The sequence below is a fragment of the Triticum urartu genome, chromosome 7A (assembly GCF_056163025.1).
Source record: "Triticum urartu cultivar PI428250 chromosome 7A, HENAU_Tu73, whole genome shotgun sequence".
In the NCBI taxonomy this organism is placed as follows: Eukaryota; Viridiplantae; Streptophyta; class Magnoliopsida; order Poales; family Poaceae; genus Triticum; species Triticum urartu.
This window is the reverse complement of record NC_141879.1, coordinates 401,064,570-401,080,573: the sequence shown is the minus strand read 5'-3', so window position 1 is coordinate 401,080,573 and position 16,004 is coordinate 401,064,570. Positions and strand designations below refer to the sequence as shown.

The following is a 16,004-nucleotide window of genomic DNA, read 5'->3' as shown; positions in this document are numbered from 1 at the left end:
ACCCTACCCGAGATCTGCCGGTTTTGACACCGACATTGGTGCTTTCATTGAGAGTTCCACTATGTCATCAAGAGAAGGATCAATGGCTCAACTTGTCATCAGCGACGATGCTATTTCCGAGGAGACTTTTCTCCTTGGTCAACTCTTTCTATTTGGAGACTTCGCTCTGCATGTCAATTCAACTGGTCACCTTGAGCAGATCGACAGCTATGCCCCTGGTCACCAGATCAGGTTTGGAAGCTTGAACTACATCACTGCTATCCGAGGAGACATGATCTTCGAAGGGCTTTTGACCTCGGCCGCCGCTTCTCATCCACATGAAGGAGGCCCGTCGGATCCACCATCAGATTCCGCTCAAGGATCGACTCTTGTGCCTGCCCTGGCCTTAGATCCAGAGTGGACCACTCTATCCGAAGACGGGAGGATAAACCCCGCCAGACTCCCTCCCATTAAGGAACCTCCTCCCGGAGACCCTGAGGTGACCATGCTGTCAGCGGGCCCAGAGTCAAACAAGACTCTCCCTGTCATCGGGAAACTGGACTCATCCCTGGATGTCATCTCCATACTCTCGAGGTCTGCGTCCACCGAGCATGGTCGAGTGGTGATTACCGGACCCAGCTCCACGGATCCTTAGTCACCTGTCCAGCTTTCGCTCCTAAATGAGGCACTGGACCTAATGCGATCTCTCAACATCACGGAAGTGTCACTTCCGAACTACGCCCAGCCTGAACTAGGGGTTGAGAGCGGGCAATTTTACATCCCACCCACCACCCACTTAATAGCCATTGTCGAGGACCTAACCGACATGCTAGACTACGCCTCCAAAGACATCGATGGTATGGACGACGATGCCAAAGCCGAACCAGGCCAAAACCCGCCCATCACTGGGTGTTGGACGGCCACCTGTACTTACGACATATACATGGTGGATACGCTCGAGAAAAAGGATGACGATGGCACTCAAGATCCGATTGAGGACAAGCCCGTCGAGGCACCACCAAAGCGCCGACGTCACCTGCCCCGCTGACGATCACGTCGGGAGAAGGAAAGCAATACCGGCACCGGGTACAATGATACTCCGGAGAATGCCAAAGATGCTGACCAACCCATTGAGCATGCGCTCGAGCAGGATGAAAGGGAAGAAGGCCAATACAGCCCCGAACACGTCGATCACGAGGATTTGGAAGATAGTAATTATTTACCTACCTCCAAAGAGGATGTCAGCCTTGGCAACGAACATTTCATCGTGCCAGAGGACCCCCTCGAGCAAGAACCCTTCAAGCGACAGCTCATCGCCATAGCAAGGAGCATGAAAAAGAAACAGCAACAACTCCAAGCTGAATAGGATACGCTCAACGACAGATGGACCAAGGTCCTGGCCACCAAAGAATACGGCCTCGAGCGCCCATCAAAGAGCTACCCAAAGCGCAGGCTACTACCACAATTCGATGACGAGGCCCTTGAGCCAATACCTTCACGATACAATCATCCTAACGAACCGGACCAACCACCACATGGACGGGACGAAGCGGCTAATTATGCCGAACACCAGCCCACTCCACCTCGCTGTAGAAGCAAAGAGGCAGTGGCTCTGCACTATATGTACAACTTATGTTAGGACCTGGACAATAGAGCCGGCCAGAACAAATCAATCTAGGGATCAAGGGGACGTGCTCCAACATGAGAAGACGGCCATCAAGCTTGGCGCGACAAGCATAACTAAGTTCGGGTCGAGAACCGAACATGGGCGTCATCCGAACTCAGTCGTGATGTTGCTTGATATAGAGGCGCCGCACACCCCATGTGCTTTACCGATGAGGTAATGCAGCACCAGTTTCCGGAAGGGTTTAAACCCGTAAACATCGAGTCATATGATGGAAAGATAGATCCCACCGTATGGATTGAAGATTTTCTTCTCCACATGCACATGGCTCTCGGTGATGATCTCCACACCATCAAATACCTTCCCCTACAACTAAAAGGACCAGCACGGCACAGGTTGAATAGCCTCCTAGAGAACTCCATTGGCAGTTGGGAGGACTTGGAGGATGCTTTTCGAGACAACTTCCAAGGCACTTATGTCCGGACACATGATGCCGATGACCTTAATGACATAGTCCAACAACCCGGAGAGTCAGCCCGCAAACTCTGGACTCGGTTCTTAATCAAAAAGGACCAAATCATCGATTGTCCAGACGTCGAAGCCTTAGCGGCCTTTAAGCACAGGGTCCATGATGAATGGCTCGCCCAACACCTTGGTCAAGAAAAACCAGACTATGGCAGCCCATACGGCACTTCTGACCCGCTTCTGCGCGGGCAAAGGTAGCTGCCTGGCTCGTCAAAGCAGTAGTACCAGCGACCCAGGCACCTCTGAGGCCAGGGACGACAATGGAAGGCCATGACCTAGCAAAAATAAGCGTCAGAACAACAACAAAGAAACTGAGGATACGGCGGTAAACGCCAGATTTAGCAGCTCCAAACCCGCCCAGCGGAAGAAGTCGTTCGAAGGAAATAGATACAGTCTATCCAATTTGGACAAAATAAGAGATAGGCCTTGCCAGATTCATGGAACCCCTAACAAGGCTGCCAACCACACCAACAGAAACGGCTAGGTTTTTAAATAGGTCGGTAAATTAAATACCGAACATAAGGGGAAAGGACCTCAAAGTGAGGACGATGATGAACCCTGCCCTCCGAACACAGGGGGGCAGAAGAAGTTTCCCCCCGAGGTGAAAACAGTGAACATGATATATGTCACAGACATCCCAAAGAGGGAGCACAAGCGTGCACTAAGGGAGATCTACGCCGTAGAGACTGTCACCCCAAAATTCAACCCATGGTCGGCTTATCCGATCACCTTCGACCGTAGGGACCACCCAACTAGTATCCGTCATGGAGGTTCAGCGGCCCTGGTACTCGATCCCATCATCAACGGATACCCTCTCACTAGAGTCCTTATGGACGGCGGCAATAGTCTCAACCTGATTTATCAAGACACCGTCCGTAAGATGGGTATTGGTCCGTCAAGAATCAAGCCTAGTAACACTACTTTTAAAGGAGTGATACCTAGCGTAGAGGGCCGTTGCACGGGCTCCTTAACATTGGAAGTAGTATTTGGCTCTCCATATAACTTTTGAAGTGAAGATGGATCTTCTATATCGTCCCTTTCCGTAGTGGTTATCACACGCTTCTTGGACGAACTACTTTCGCCCGCTTTACTGTAGTCCCACATTATGCTTACTTAAAGCTCAAAATGCCCGGACTGCGAGGCGTCATCACAGTCAATGGAAATATAGAGCGCTCCCTCCACACCGAGGAGCACACCACGGCCCTTGCAGCCGAGGTACAGAACGGCCTCATCAAGCCGAACAACTCATCAGTCATTAAGGCCCCTGACACTGCCAACCAAGTCCGATCCACATTACAGCATGACAACTCGGCGGATCTAGAGCATGAATAGCAGTTTATCCTCCGCCGATCGCCCCATAAGGTTGCGGCATACGTACCGCGGGTGCATAATTCTGCACTTAAGATACCTTGGGAAGTGCCGGAGGCATACTACGGAAAAGTTCTATAGTACGTCTTGACCCTTTTCGGACCTTAACTTTTTTTCTTTTTCTTTTCTCCTTTTTTACTACAGTATCATTAAAAACCTACCCACTCCACGGTTGCACGGGGGCTCCTTTCTAGGCTCCCCTTTCTTACAGACGACCATCGACTTCTCTCAAACAATTTCTCACCAAGGAGAAACGGCGCAGACGTGTAGTAGGGCATCATTGGGATCTTGAAACCACTACTTTCAGGTCTCTAAAGTCCGAACAAGAGCATATAATTCTTTGTCATAAGTAGAATAATTTAGACGAGGCCCACTCAATTTTTCAGAAAAGTATGCAATAGGTTTGCCATCTTGTAATAACACACCTCCTAATCCAATTCCACTAGCATCACATTCAAGCTCAAAAGTCTTATTAAAATCAAGAAGTTGGAGTAAAGGAGCATGTGTCAACTTATCTTTCAATATCGTGAAGGCTTCTTCTTGTCCGGCACCCCAAACAAAAGGCACATCCTTCTTTGTAAGCTCATTGAGAGGTGCAGCAATGGTGCTGAAATCTCTCACAAAACGCCTATAGAATCCAGCGAGGCCAAGAAAACTCCTCACTTGTGTGACCGTTTTAGGCTGCGGCCAACTCTCAATAGCTTCAATCTTGGCTTTATCAACTTCAATTCCCTGTTGAGTAACAACATAGCCAAGAAAAGATACTCGATCGGTGCAGAAGGTGCACTTCCCAAGGTTACCAAACAAACGTGCATCACGTAGAGCAATAAAAACAGCACATAAATGTTCCAAATGTTCCTCCAAAGATCTGCTATAAATCAATATATCATCAAAATAGACTACCACAAATCATCCAATGAAAGCACATAAAACTTTGTTCATTAGTCTCATGAAAGTACTAGGTGCATTAATTAACCCAAAAGGCATGACTAAACACTCATATAAACCAAACTTAATTTTAAATGTTGTTTTCCATTCATCTCCCAATTTCATACGAATTTGATGGTATCCACTACGCAAATCAACTTTGGAGAAAATTGTAGATCCACTCAATTCATCAAGCATATCATCTATCATAGGAATAAGATGACGATAACTAATAGTAATATTATTAATGCCTCTACAATAAACACACATATGCGATGTACCATCCTTTCTAGGCACTAGTATAATAGGAACATCACAATGATTAAGAGATTTGCGTATGTAACCTTTGTCGAGCAGCTCCTGTACTTGACACATAATCTCCTTCATCTCCTTTGGATTGGTACGATATGGTGCACGGTTGGGTAGCGATGCACCGGGAATTAAGTCAATTTGATGCTCAATCCCTTGAATATGAGGTAATCCCGGTGGCACGTCTTGTGGGAAGACGTCAGCGAACTCCTGCAAAATGCTAGTGACATCAGGGGGAAAAGAGGAAGGCATGTACTCGAATGAAAATAATGCCTCTTTGCACAAAAAAGCATAGCAAACAGATTTGTTGAAATCTTGCTCATCAATATCAGGTTTTGTGGCGAGTAAACATGCACTTTTCAATTTAATTTCAGAAGAAACACTAGATGGTTTATTGTTAGGTTTCATTTGTTGCTTAAATTCTTTTGCCACAATCTGATTTTCACTCTTATTTTTCTCCTGTTTTGCTTTATTAGCTCTATTAATATCATCTTTCAAAATGGATTCAGGAGTCATAGGTAGAAAAATAATATGGCTATCCTTATGAACAAGAGTATACTAATTATTTCTATCATGGTGTACAGTATGTTTATCAAATTGCCATGGTCTACCAAGTAATAAGGAACATGATTGCATGGGTACCACATCACAATCAACATAATCAACATATGTAGAGATACAAAAATGCACATGAACAGTACGTGTTACGTTAACCTTGCCATTGTTGTTGAACCATTGGATGTAGTAAGGATGTGGATGTGGTCTTGTGGTGAGAGATAGCTTCTCCACCATCTCCATGCTAGCCAAGTTGTTGCAGCTCCCTCCATCCATGATTACGCGAACAGAACGTTCCTTCACAACTCACTTTGTATGGAACAAATTATGCCTCTGATTTTGCTCAGCTTGTGTGACCTGCACACTCAAAACATGTTGAGCAAGTAAACATTCATACCTGCCAGCATCTTTAGGAGCCATGTATTGCGTCTCATGATCAGAATCATCTCCACCGTATACTTCACATGTAATAAGAGCCAAAGTCTCCTCATCATAGTCACTAGCGGACTCATACCCACCATCCTTAGTAGCAATCATCACTGGTTGAGATTTGCATTCTCTCGCCAAATGTCCTCTTCCCTTAGAACAGCGACAAATAATATCACTTGTGTGCCCTGTTGATGCCATGGAAGAAGAAGAACTCTGTGCAGGACCGATAGGTGTGCTCTTGGCAGATAATGGTGGTTGTGTCTGCTTCCTTGTATCATAGCTGGTGGTAACAGTTGATGGAGGTGTCGGTGCAGTAGAATGTGTGGAAGTAGAGGATGCACGCGGTGTCCATGATGAAGGTGGACCTACAGAAAAGTTAGTTCACACCAATGCTTGTCGATCCTACACTTCACGTTCAGCTTTTCAAGCAAGATGGAATAAACGAGTGATATTATTATATTCCTTATTTAATCCACCCATAAAATGTGCAAGCATAGCTTCATTATCATCAACAATACCACATCTAATCATACCATTTTGTAATTCCTGATAATATTCTTCTATAGAATTTTTTCCTTGTCTCAAATGCTGCAATTTTTGAAGTAATTCACGTTGATAATATGGTGGAACCCAGCAAGTACGCATAGCATTTTTCAAAGCAGCCCAAGTAGCTGGACTAGGATATAATCTACAATGTTCAGACCACCAAACACATGCAAAACTAGTGAAAGCACAAACAGCAGCAGGAACACGTCTCTCCTCGGGATAGTGTAAACATGTAAAACGTTGTTCAGTTTCTAACTCCCAAGTAATATATATATCAGGAACGTATCTACCCTCAAATGGTGGAATATTCAATTTCAGTTTAAGGAGATGGTCATGATCTCGTACCTGAGGGGGAGCCCTACCATTGCCATTATTTGAATGTGGACGACCTGGTGATTGTGGTGCTGGTGGTTGCACGTAGTTCTAATCTTGATCAACCTCATCCTCGTAATCTCCCGCATAATAATCCTCCTCCGCATTAGCAGCAGGAGCCACAGAAGTATCAACAGCAGCACCAACAGTTTGGCCAGGCTCAAGAGGGACACGGCTCGCTCGGCGGAGGCCTGTTTCGCGACATGGAGGTAGTCGTTGTGTTGTTGTTGTTGTTGTTGTTGTTGTTGTTGTTGTTGTTGGTGGTGGTGGTGGTGGTGGTGGTGGTGTTGTTGGTGGTGTTGTTGGTGCTGTTGTTGGTGCTGTTGTTGTTGGTGCTGTTGTTGGTGCTGTTGTTGGTGCTGTTGTTGTTGTTGTTGTTGTTCGGCAGGTGCAGCCGTTAGTGGTTGTGGAAGACGCGCAAGCAGTTCATTAAATTTATTGTTGAGCTTTGTTTCGAACATCTTCTCAAAGCCAGTTATCTTATCCATGGCCTCTTCAAAATTGTTCAACACATCTTGCACCTGTTCAGTCATCATTTGCTGAAATTTATCAGGCAACTCCTTATTCGTCATGTTCTCTTAGTCAGTATCATCGACTTATGATCTTGCCATGGTTAGCAGCAATAGAAACACACAAGATTATGATCCTACAAACTACTAGAAAATGGTGGTGGTGGGGCGTCACAAATCCGTCAAGCAAATCTCAAATTCTTAGCAGTTCTTAACCAGCAGCAGGCGGTGATCGGCAACCGTTGTAGTCAAAACACTCAAAGCTTGGATAGAGAGATTACCAGGGAGAGTCAAACACACGACGTAGATGTATGTGGAGCTAGGAAGGCTTATAATATGGTAGCAAAAAGGATCAGCAATACTCAATTCAGAGATGCAAAGTTGAATAAACGTTCAACGACGGTATTGTGCTGGTCCTAGGATAGACCGTGCTAGAGACGTGAGCCTATAACACTAACAAAATCACGGCGTTGCACGTAAAAAAGGGAGGAGCACACTCTGGGAAAAAATTGCACTTTTCCCCTTTTTTTGCTCCGCAACAATTTTTTTCGAATAAGTCTACAAATGGTCTAAAAACTGCCTAGCCAAAATTTTCCAGACTTAGTTTTTTTGAGTTTGGAACTATTTTTCTAATGCGGGTAGCACAAAAGTTGGGGAGTCCGAGTTGGTCACGACTCGAAGTATCGTGTGATCTGGAACTCAAAAACAAAGCAACAAATACTGGACTCGGACTAGGACTGGCGGCGGAGATGAATCTGGTGGAACTCAGACTGGTGGTGGTATATGGACTTGGATCGGTGGTAGTATATGGACTCGAATTGGTGATGGTATATGGACTGGGAGCGGTGGTGGTATATGGATTCGGATCAGTGGTGGTATATGTGTGACGCCCCGATTTGACCGTACACTAATCATACACGCAAACGTGTACGATCAAGATCAGGGACTCACGGGAAGATATCACAACACAACTCTACAAATAAAATAAGTCATACAAGCATCATATTACAAGTCAGGGGCCTCGAGGGCTCGAATACAAGAGCTCGATCATACACGAGTCAGCGAAGCAACAATATTTGAGTACAGACATAAGTTAAACAAGATTGCCTTAAGAAGGCTAGCACAAACTGGGATACATATCGAAACAGGCGCATGCCTCCTGCCTGGGATCCTCCTAAACTACTCTTGGTCGTCGTCAGCGGCCTGCACGTAGTAGTAGGCACCTCCAGTGTAGTAGGAGTCGTCCTCGATGGTGGCATCTGGCTCCTGGACTCCATCGCCTGGTCGCAACAATCGGGTATAGAAAGGGGGAAAAGGGAGAGCAAAGCAACCGTGAGTACTCATCCAAAATACTCGCAAGCAAGGATCTACACTACACATGTATGCATTGGTATCAAACGGAAAAATGGTATCATATGTGGACTGAACTGCAGAATGCCGGAATAAGAGAGGGATAGCTAGTCCTATCGAAGACTACGCTTCTGGCAACCTCCATCTTGCAGTATGTTGAAGAGAGTAAATGGTAAGTTCACCAATTATCATCGCCTAGCATAATCCTACCCGGTGATCCTCCCCTCGTCGCCCTATGGGAGAGTGATAACCGGTTGTATCTGGCACTTGGAAGGTTGTGTTTTATTAAGTATCCCGTTCTAGTTGTCATAAGGTCAAGGTACAACTCAAGGTACAACAGAGAGGTCAGCACGCCGGTCTAAATCCTATGGCGCAGGGGTCTGGGCCCATTTCCCATTGCACACCTGTACGTTGCGAACGCGACCGGTGAGCAAACCTAGCCTCCCTTATACAAGAGCAGGCGTTCCAGTCCAACCTGAGACGCGCCGCTCAGTCGCTGACGTCACGAAGGTTTCGGCCGATACCACGACGTCGTGTGCCCATAACTGTTTCCGCGTAGTTGGTTAGTGCGTATAGGCCAATGGCCAGACTCAGATCAAATACCCAGATCTCGTTAAGCGTGTTATTTTGTAATAACCGCAGACACCGACCAGGGCTAGGCCCACCTCTCTCCTAGGTGGTCTCAACCTACCCCGTCGCTCTGCCACAAAGATCCACTCAGAGGGCCGTCGGGACAAATGTCATTTCAGACCCAATCCGTGAATCACTCGCGGTTACTCTACGAGCCGACCCGACTGTAGTCACCACAAGTATCATATAATATGTATATATGTATATACCCGTGATCACCTCCCGAGTGATCACGGCCCGCTAGTATAGCATGGAAGACAGGCAAGAATGTAGGGCCACTGATGGTTAACTAGCATCCTATACTAGGCATTTAGGATTGCAGGTAAGGTATCAATAACTGTAGCAACAATGACAGGCTATGCATCAGGATAGGATTTATGGAAAGCAGTAACATTCTACACTACTCTAATGCAAGTAGTAGAGAGAAGAATAGGCGATATCTGGTGATCAAGGGGGGGGCTTGCCTGGTTGCTCTGGAAGGAAGGAGGGGTCATCTTCGATGTAGTCGAACACACGGACATCAGCAGCAGTCTCGGAGTCTACCGGAAATAAGTAACGGAGGGGGAACACAATAAATAACAGAGCAATCAAATGTAACACAAAGAAAGATGTGGCAATACGTTGTGCTAGAGGTGACCTAACGTAGGGACAGGTGGTACCAGTGAAGGGGGGAAACAACCGGGAAAGTATTCCCGATGTTTTGCGTTTTCGGACCAATGAATCAGAGGGGGAAAGTTGCGTGTTCACTATGCTAGGGATGGGTGGCGGACGAATGGGCTGCGTATCCAGATTCGTCTCGTCGTTCTGAGCAACTTTCATGTACAAAGTTTTTTCATCCGAGTTACAGATTATTTTATATTAATCTTCAAAGTTTTAAACAATTTCTGGAATTTCTGGAATTTATCTTAATTCGAAAATAAAAGAAAAAGAGCTATGGCTACACAGGGAATGTACCCAAAATGTTGCTTATCAGGCTGGTAGGTGGGGTCATTGACTGAATTGACTCAGTCAAAAGTTGACTGGTCAAAGGGTGAATAGTACTATGGTCCCACAAGTCTTTGTCACTGGCTTTAATAGATTAATCATGTTTGCTTAATTAATAGTGGGGCCCTTCTGTCATGGAAACATTAGACTACCTAGGCCCTAATTAATCTAACAAAATCCTAATTAGTCCTAAACTAATTTGGTCGGCCCCACATGTTATGGGCACCACGACCACCTACAGTGCGCCTGTGCACACGCGCACACACATGCCAGGGAGGGCTCCATGGCCGGACTTGGCCAGAGGAGGCACGCCTGGGCGGGGTCAGCAGCAGCGGTAGCGGGCGGCATGGCTGGAGGCGGGCACCGCGGCACCGGCGCGGCGAGCGCAGGCGCAGGAGGAGGCGGCGGCTAGCAGCAGCAGCAGCCGGAACGGGAGCGAGCAAGTGGGCTAGGCGAGCGAGTGTGCTACAGTGGCACGAGGCAGGCAACCGCGGCAGGGGACAAGGCATGTGAGCGGGGCAGGCTCAGCAGCGCGAGCGCGGGCGCACGGGAGCTGCAGGGCACGACGCGGGCGCGGTACAGCAGCAACAGCAGCACATGGGCGGGCGGCTCGCGGGGGCGAGCGTGCGGGGCATCCAGGCTACGACAGGGCGCGGCGAAGGCGCGGGGTCCGCGGCCAGAGGGAGCACGGACAGGCGCTGCCAGCGGGGTTACGGGCGTGGCCATGGGAGTAAACGTGCGGCGGCTACGGCGCATACGGCGACGGGAAGACAGGGGGACGGGGTGGAATGAAGGAGGGGCTGACCAAAGCCCTGTAGATGTGCAAAGCGAGCTCGGGGAGGGCTCGACAGTGGCGGTTCCGGGCGATGGCGATGTCGATGGAAAGAAGGGAGATTGCTCGATCCGTTCGTTGTGGAGGAGTAGAGCTCGGAGTGGTGGTTGAAGACGACAAGGCGGACGACGGCGAAGTAGACGGACATGCTCCTAGGCGGCAGAGGCGACGCTGAGCGCGGGGACAGAGGGATCCATGGCGACGGGTGCAACGGGTGGCTACTGGATCGAGAGAGGGAAAAGATCTTGGGGTTGTCGACGAGGTCGAGGGGAATCGTCCTTATCCCCTCGACGATTTGGTGGCGCGGGGCGACGAATAGGTCCAACGGGGATGGCGAGGGGCATGAGCCCTCGGTCGGCTTCCTCTATAGCTAGAGGAAGCCAACCGAAGGAAGAGGTGGGTTGGGCCGTACGGGCCTGTCCCTGTGGCCTAAGGCCCAGGGCAGAGGGGGGCTTTACCTTTTCCTTTTATTTAAATTTTGTTTTTTCTAATTTTGTTTCTGTTTTGCAATTCTTTTAGTTACCGAATGTTTTTGCAAAAGGTGCCACCAGTTGGAACAAATTCTAGGCGTTATAAAGCAGTTAACTGAATAATTGTTTATTTTGAAAAGGTTATTTTATTAGCTGATGGTCCACTTATTAATTTCCTAGGGATTTAACAGAGAGTCGGATGAAGTTGGTTTCATCACGGCAATGACCAGGAGAAATTTATAGAATAGTGTGAACATTTTTAGTTTTACTATTTTATAAAATTATAATTTGACTTGGCATTAGAATTTGGATTTGAGTTTGGTTTGAAAGTGAGGATTAGCATAATAATTATGATGACATAGCATCATTAGGCATGAGATTATTGTAGCATGACACCGGGGGTGTTACAAATCTCCTCCACTACAAGAAATCTCGTCCCGAGATTTAAGAGGGGGAGTAAGGGGGAAAGGTTTTGGTTATGAAATTCCAACGAGTCTTCTTGTCTTGGTTGCTCTTATCGAAGAGGTCAGTCCATTGCGTTGATGTCTTCATTTCTCTCCATCAGGGCGTCATGACGAAGCTGTCATCCTTCTTAGGGAATTCCATCGTACTTACGAATAGGTAAGGGGCAGCTTGACAATGATTTGATGTTAAAATGGGTAATCATCTGGGGGCTATCCCATGAATGAGACAAGAATATCTCTCGAGTTGAACAAATAAAACACATCGAGAGGAAAGTAAGATGGTACAATAAGAAGTTTTCAAACAGATAGACAATCGTTCATTGCCTGAAACAAAGTGTAAAAGGGGTTCGGTGCTATGGGAATAAGTATTGTGTCTGATACCAGAATTGACGATCTCTTGAAAAGTGGCTCATGAATTACATACGAGGTCACGTGTGAGGGACAACCTTGGGAACAGGGGGGTACAGGCGAGTCAGGTTTTGATCCTGGAACCTATGGGTTATGGGCCCACCATGTGGGTTAAATGTACTAAGGGCACTGACATCCTGCACGATCATCTAAGCCAGGCATGTCAAAGGATAGCATGTCAGTTATGTCGGCGACATCATCGGTACCAAGGGCGAGGGATGAAGGGAACCATTTTCCAGCTCGTTGAACGAGGCAGACCAATTGGCAAAGTTCCCATCCATCGGTGGTGTGACGCCCCAAGACCGGAGCTTCAGATGCCTTCCAGGGTTTCCGGGTTTCATTGTGTGATTTGTTTCCTCTGTTGCATTCATCTTTGCATCATGTGCATTGCATCATGTCATAAATCTTTTGCATCTCAACTAAATAATTTGTGTGGATCTTCGATCCATTTAAATCGAGGGAAGAGTGACTTCTCTTTATAACCTTATCCTCCTAATATTTAGGGAGCTATTATAAATATTCCATTAATTTGGAATCATCGTAACACACGTGCAAAATAATTTCCATGTCTATTCCTCTTCGATTTTGACCTTCAAAACTTGCCAATATCTCTCATCTCTTTTCTCGAGGCTCCTCCTAAAACCTCAACATTTTTGGACACCTCTAATTCCTAGCCCTTGTTCAAACCATTTGAATTAAATTCAAATGATTTTGAATTAAATCCTTGCGATCATGCCTCTCCTATTTTTCTTGGAACCAGCGCATTTTTGCGAGTCCGCGAATATTATTTGCGTGCACTAATTCTTTTCCTATCCCTCTCTTTCTTTTCGTCTCTCCAATTCTTTTCTGCTAAAGGAAATATGAGAGAGAGAGAGAGAAGAGAGATAGCCCAGGCCGGCCCAACCTCCAGCGCATGCCCATTTGCCACTGAGGCCCATCCAGCCGGCCCACCTATCTGCTCTAACCCTAGCCCAACCCCCACTCTCCCTCGTCTCCTCCTCTAGCACCGCCAACAGCCCCGCGCACATCTCCCCTCGAACCTCTTCCCGATCCCATCGCTCTCCCTCCGCTACCAGGAGTCCCTCGCTCGACCCCTCCTCTCACCCGATCCCGCTCGACCCCTTCCCCTCACACGCAGGAGCCCTTCTTGCTCACCTCGCGCCGCCACTTCGCCCTCCTCTGGTGCCGTCCCGCTCCCCCGCGCTCGTTTCCTCTGCCGGCGACCTCCACTGCCTTGCCGCCTCTGCCTCTCCTCACTGCTGTTTCCGCCATGGCACCGCGCCCTGCTTCTCCTCCCTCGCCGAACCTCCATGCCACCCTCCTCTGCCATGACCTCCTTCCTCCAGAGACCGACCTTGTTTCTCCCATCCTCGCTCATTCGTCGCGCCCCTCTTCTCCTTACTGAGGCCGCCGCCGGCGCCCCAAGCACAACTGCACCCTACTGCAGCTTCTCCTCCCCCTCGCGGCGACTCCCCTGCTCCAGCCGCTGATGGCTGCTTCGTCCATAGATGCGCGCGCCCACGTTGACTCGGGTGAATCAAGCACCCTGACTCGACGCTGCTCTGGCCGCAACCACCTCAGGCCTTCAACCACGATGCCCGGCATGGCCCTCCTCGCACTGCTGCTCCTTGTTTTCGTCTTCTGTCGCGACCGTCTCCTTCCCTAACGCCCTTGCGGAGGCTGTTGCTTCAGGTCCACCACGACACCGTCTCCAGAGCCCAAGTCCAAGGACTAATGCGTTTGGGTAACTCGTCAAGTACATCTTCGTCAAGATCGATGCTTGGACAAGCTCCGTTTGCATGGATTACATCAAGTACCACGACGACCGTCGAGGCCGCCAAGTTCTACTATCGATGAACGCTTTGGAATCGCCAAGTCAAACTACAACGCGAAGACCATGTACAACTACTGATCCCGTGGAGGTCACCAAGTACCCCAATGGCTGGAGCCCTCGGATCCGTCAAGTTCGCCTACGAAACGTGCACCCTATCGTCGACCGTGGACGTCAAGATCCTCGCCGTGACCTCAAACATCTAAGGAATGTGCACGACTACAAAATGGGTACCACTACCGTTGCCGAAGACCTGTGTAACGGAACCGTCAAGTTCAACTAACGTCACGTGAACCGCTACTTCCCACGATGACCCTGTGAACAACTACTTCCCCTTCGACACGTGTACCCCTACCGCCGAACTCGATCCGTTCCGATAATGCTTGCTTCGAAGGTATAACCCCGAGACGACCGTCCGTGAACGAATGCATGTGTGATGTATGAGATGCTCGTGCTTGCTCCGTGCTCGAATTGTCGATGCACGTCGCCCCTCTTTTTGCCTTGCCACCGACATGTGGGAACTCGGTATCCGAGATCACCCCACCAGCCTTGCATGTCACGTTCCGCACACTTCCCCTTTGCATCGGTATCTCAATCGAGTACCGGAACCGGAACGCTGCCATGGCACCGTTTTCGTTATCGTTGCCGTGGCACCCCTTTCCTTTCCACCATGGTGACAAAATGCTTCATAATACTCTTATCAACTTTTAATAAAAATTGCATAAAACTTGTTCATGTCATCCGCATCATGATAACAACAATTAAAACGTTTAAATTGTTGTTGCAACAAATTACTAAGGCATATGGGGATTTACCGGATTCGTTATTTGTTATATCCGGCCCCATTTAAATTGTTTAGATAGTATAGTTTTGTTATGCTTCACCTCTTGCCATGTTAACCAACATTTAAATTTGTTGAGTACCTAATCGGGAGAGAACTAAATAATAAATGTGGTGTTCCGTCAATATGCAACTCATTGCATATTGAGCTGCACTTAATTTGTAGGATTGCTTGTGCACTTTGCCATGCCATGCCTCTTTAATCCAGACATGCATCATACTTGTTGTGCATCATGCCATGTTTAGGTGATGGTTGTTTACCATGATTGTTTGCTTCTTTCCGGTGTTGCTTCTTCGGGTTGGTTCCGATAACGTCGTGTTTGTGAGGATCCAATCATCGACGTTCGTTTGTCTTCTTCATGGACTCGTTCTTCTTCCTTGCGGGACTTCAGGCAAGATGACCATACCCTCGAAATCACTTCTATCTTTGCTTGCTAGTTGCTCGCTCTTTTGCTATGCCTATGCTGCGATACCTACCACTTGCTTATCATGCCTCCCATATTGTTGAGCCAAGCCTCTAACCCACCTTGTCCTAGCAAACCGTTGTTTGGCTATGATACCGCTTTGCTCAACCCCTCTTATAGCGTTGTTAGTTGCAGGTGAAGATTGGAGTTTGTTCCTTGTTGGAACATGGATATTATTGTTGGGATATCACAATATCTCTTAATTAATTAATGCATCTATATACTTGGTAAAGAGTGGAAGGCTCGGCCTTATGCCTGGTGTTTTGTTCCACTCTTGCCGCCCTAGTTTCCGTCATATCGGTGTTATGTTCCCGGATTTTGTGTTCTTACACAGTTGGTTTATAATGGGAACCCCTTGACAGTTTGCTTTGAATAAAACTCCACTAGCAAGGCCCAACCTTGGTTTTACCTTTCGCCACCTAGCCTTTTTCCCTTGGGAGTCGCGCATCCCGAGGGTCATCTTTATTTTATACCGCCGGGCCAGTGCTTGTCTAAGTGTTGGTCCAACCCAGAGCACCATGCGGGGCCGTCCCTTGGCAACTTGGGTTACGTTGGCTCCCGTACGCTTAGCTTATCCGGTGAGCCCTG

The 16,004-nt window shown here is 47.8% G+C and overlaps 1 long non-coding RNA gene across 1 annotated transcript; it reads right to left on the bottom strand.

The window, feature by feature from the left end:
- Positions 1–8,101: 8,101 nt before the first annotated feature.
- On the bottom strand, positions 8,102–11,290 carry LOC125521342 (uncharacterized). Its single transcript, XR_015611904.1, has 3 exons — positions 10,913–11,290; positions 9,588–9,662; positions 8,102–8,423 (listed from the first exon to the last, which is right to left on the bottom strand). It is a non-coding gene; the product is annotated as an uncharacterized LOC125521342 (long non-coding RNA).
- Positions 11,291–16,004: the final 4,714 nt, after the last annotated feature.